Here is a 4,976-nt window from a genome sequence, read left to right as displayed (position 1 = left end):
GATACTGTTGTGGTCCTAGAACCGTAATGTCCTACGTCAAGTGCAGGACTGTTTTATGTACTTATTGTCAGCGTCCCTTGACTTCTATACACTCATTGTCACCTATGCCACCAGTTGGGTAAACCGTGACAAGGACCGATATATTACCCATTAAGACGACGGGCATAAGGACCTAGATTCTTTAAACAACCACCACCACCGAAAGACACCGAAGCTAGCACACACCCCCAATATTATACAGATCAATCAGCAGACAGACAAACCTTATAAAACCACAGACAAGGCATTCGTTCCGTCCCGGAGAGCGTGTTTATAACATGATTTTTATTCTAAGGCTTACACTTTTAACAGACCTAACGGTTTATTTTATATTTTATACCGCGACTGCAATTCCGGAGGTTAGATGTGCCTCAACGCCGTTCTAGCGGATTAAGTTTATAAAGGTAAAGCAAAGTTTAGGAATTTTACAAGTACCAGACGCGACAGATGGGACCCACGTGTGACAGACCCAACAAGCGACGGACGGACAGCACTTATAAATCACGTCATTGACCATCAAAAATCGGCTCCTTGACAGTTTCCTACTCCTTAGCCAAAGGTCCTTCCGTCACACCCTCTGTCCAATTAAAACTCCTTACTTTTCCACCACCAACGTTTATTTTACCCAATCAGAACTAAACTGGAGAAAACACCGGACAGGACACGACGAGACACGACATAGAGCAAAATCGAGAAATCGGTTCGTCTTTGGCACCGATCCTTGAAACATCTTACTTACGCATATAAACGCGTGTTCGAAACGGTACTCCGTTCAACGTCTCCGTTATAACTATTCTATACTTTTCTGTAAATAAACACTCTCTTTTGACCACACACTCTGGATCCTTATTATTATAACTAGTCACGCAATATTAATTTGGCGCGTGATAAACGTTCTTGGAAATCGAAAGGATTCGATACAATAGGACGCTACAGCATTCACAAAAGATTCTTCCAAAAAACTCCATCGCGACCACACCATCATCGTCGAGACCCACCACTACTCAGCGCAGAAAACAGTCTGCTATAGAACTCTCTGCAGTTCAACAATAACCAGGCCTACCTTTATCAAGTTAGAGTAGGCCGCATCCAAGCAACATGGCCGCAGCAGCATAAGGGGGCCTTACTATCCCGCGAAACTCCCCGAGAGAGTTGCAGTGTTCAGGATGAACAGATTCACAGAATTGCTGAACTCTTCGAAATTTTCATTTCGTGCAACATTCGTTGACAGATTTTCATCAAGGTTTTTCAACTATGCTTCTCGATTAATACCACTCGAAATGAACAACCACGATCATATACGAAAAGTAGAATTTTGATCCTTCCTATCTTCTTGTGGTAATAAAATGATCAAACATAGATTTTAATATATACATATTAATTAATTAAATATTAATTGAAACAGTTTATAGACAAACTAATAGACGTTTAATTATAGTTAATAAAGATATAATTAATTTAGCACCTTCAATAACTTTAATATGATTTATATTATGTTTTTCAAATATATCGGCTCCATTTTCTTTAAATTTAATTAGAGAAATTATATTATTAATAGGTTTAATTTATCAATATAAAATTTTAATTTTATTTTTATATATATCATGGAAAACTTTCTTTTAAATTTGGTTTATCAAATGGTAAATTAATGAATTATGTAACTTTATTATTACATTGAATTGCTTTAAATTTAATAGTATTTAATTTAGAAATTTTAATTTTAATTTAAATAGTTTAATAAAAACATTGATTTGTGATATCAATAATATAATAAAATTATTATTTTAAATTATTTTACAATTAATAATTTCTGGTATTATATTATTATTATATAGTTTAATTATATATATATTGATGTAAAAATAAATGATGTCTGTAAGAAAAAATAAGTGGATCAAGTATGCATGTAATGAGTAAAGTATGGTTACAAACAGTGTATATTTATGTAATGTATGAAAGGAGACGAAATGAGAGAGTAGTTGGATAGGTCAGTTGCATTCAGAATTCATTGACAGTAAACGTGTGTATAGGTATCATGAGAAAGAGCAAACACAATTAGACATATTTCATCGATAATTTTTACCCTGTGCTATAATATTGTTCAATAAATATTAAATATATTCGTTTAAATATAACATTCACGACTAACATCTTTGTGATCTGTTTTATGACGTCGACATATTTCTTTGAAGAGAAGTGCAACCAATTTATGAAAGAAGAAAGTACGATCTGAAAAAATAAAAAAATGTATGATCATTTCACTGCTGATTACGTCAGCAGAATCATAACTGATGTAAGAGATATACACGTTTTATAACGAAGCAGACTGAACATTAAACGAATTGAATAACAGACTTCCTTATCCGAGAGACATAAAGAAAAGCGTTTAAAGTTTGCTGGACACTGCCTTCAACGAAAGAAGGAGCAAAGAAGTGTAATTTCCAGTGACGGAGAATATAATTCAACTTGTAAGAGTCTTCTGAAGAGGAAAATGAAGATAAATGCAGTGTTTTTCGGTCATAATTTCTGATCAAACCGCTCGTATAATTACATATGTAGAGTCACACAGTCTCTACTCGCTGGAGAGTACCTCGGAATACTCAGATTCACTGCAGTCTGTATTTTCTATTCGATTCTCAATAACGCGTAACTCTCGCAATCACAACTCTCGGTTTCAACTCTCTCAAGGACTATCTCAACTCTCTAATGACTATCTCAAAACTCTCCTCTATCTTCCAGAGCGGGCCCTTTCAAGCCCGTCTGGAAGGCAAGAGCCTCCCCCGAAGGAGGAGAAAGCTCCCTCCACGTAACACTCTGGGGTGGAAGGGATTCCTACTTCGGGTTAGGCTCTCCGAAGGGTCACCCACGCGTGGACCCTTCCCGAGAGGTGCCCACGGACGCGTCACCCCCGGTTTACAATGGGGAAAACCGGGGTTGAGCGAGGCTACCTCACGTGGCCTGGCCCCAACTTCCCCAGACTCGTCTGACCGCCAGACGCTAACGGGACCTCTATACCTGGGGAAGTCAAAAAATATCCTACACATATATGTAGGATTGGAATAAGTAAGGACCTGAAAGAATGCCAAGTGTGTTTGGGCTTAGGATGGAAGCGACGGCGGGAAAGCGAATTAACCCTTACAGTGCTGAATACTCGCGGCCTATGTGGTCCGTACGGACGGCGCGCGGACAGCGCTGACGATCGCTGTGGACGGAATACTTTTTCGCTAGACTGAACTCTGTTAATGAACTATTCTAAGCACAAATCGTAATAAGTTATAGTAATTCTTTCTCACGAGATTAAATGATTCAAGAGCGTTATTTTTTAGTATTAATTCTTCATTATTAACATTGAAATTTAAAATAAACTAAAATTTGTGTAATAAAATAGAAAACAATAAACTAGGAAACTAAATTTAATAAATATAACGGAAGTCAATAACTCAATTGCGTGTGGAAAATTTCAAAACAATTATCAATACATAGACCGACATCGCATTTCGGGAAAATTATATATAAAATGGGAAAATGGGATTTCCGTTTCGGAAATTCCCGGGGATTTTTATGACCCTAATATTGCCCAATCGCTACCTAAGGAAGGCAAATTACTAACGAGTGCCCCTGTATTAATTTTACACGAAAATAACTACATATTGATTGAAAAAATCAACAAACGCATATATGCGCCCTTAGTCCAGGCCGATGACTTAGAGAAAACACATAAATGCGGCATTAGGCTACACGGATGACTTTCGTCAAAGGCATATATGCGTCCATAGAGCTCTAAGGGTTAACTGTAAAAAATGTTTATGGTAGGGTCGAGCGAAAGTTTAGGGATGCGTCCAGAGTGATTGAAGCCTGGTTCACCGCCAGGGAAGAGACAAAAGGGCAGAGAAAGATTCCTACAACCCCGCGGGAAATTCATGGGATAAACTGGATAGGAACTCGCCCGCATGAAATATCCTTCCAATAAGTCCCGGTGATCCGTCGCTCGCTTGCCACGGCAGCCGACATTTTATTGCGCGACAAGAGCGCTCCTGCGGGAGCGGACCGAAGCAGCGAGAGGACGAGGGAGAGGGCGCTGGCGTGCATCCTTCGGCTATTCTTCGTCGACTCGCCTGTCTCCACTCGCGTTTATCCTCTGCAGGAGCCACTTATCTCCTTTTTGGACGTATGAACCAATGATGATGAACGAACCTGACCCACCGAGGTTGCGTGGGAAAGGGACATGATTGGAAAGGAAAGCCTAGGCATGAATGCTTTAAAGAAGGGGTTAGACATGAACAGTCTCCACGGTCTACGGTCTAGAGTCGACAGTCTTTTTAACAGTTCTTAAGGGTCTTAAGCTAGTGTCTAAGAGTGCGTCAGTGTGTAAGAAGTCGAGTGTACCCATAGCGAGTAACCTCTTGTTTCATAGCCATCAGTCTATTTATAAGCTTATTGTATCTTATTAAGAAGTAAAACAGCGCTATTTTAGTCCATCCACCTAAACCGATCCTACATATATATTAAATCGGTAGATTGAATTCGTGTTGTTTTACGTATTCATATGGCAGTAACTATATTTTTCAATCAGATAATACTATAATACGAATCGCGAGATCAACACTACCATCCTAAACTATAATAAATGTGAATTCGCTTTAATTACCTACACGCTTGTCAGATATTCCTCGATATTATTCAAAATAAAATCGATTTGAACGGACACGTGCGTACTACACGTGTGTGTAGTATACACGCAGATTAAACTATTCGGTCTAATAAAATAAAACGATAAGCTATCAAATGTCATGCAACGCGAGTGGAAGTTTTCATAAAATATTAATATGGTATTTAGTAAAGTATATTTTTATATAACGCGGAGAGGAAATTGCGACAGTTCTCCTATAACACGGTCTACTTATAACGCGTTTTTCGCACAAGAACATTCCAACAAC

The sequence above is a fragment of the Eufriesea mexicana genome, unplaced genomic scaffold, assembly GCF_001483705.2.
Source record: "Eufriesea mexicana isolate 0111107269 unplaced genomic scaffold, ASM148370v2 scaffold546, whole genome shotgun sequence".
Lineage (NCBI taxonomy): Eukaryota > Metazoa > Arthropoda > Insecta > Hymenoptera > Apidae > Eufriesea > Eufriesea mexicana.
Note: the sequence above shows the minus strand (reverse complement) of the source record.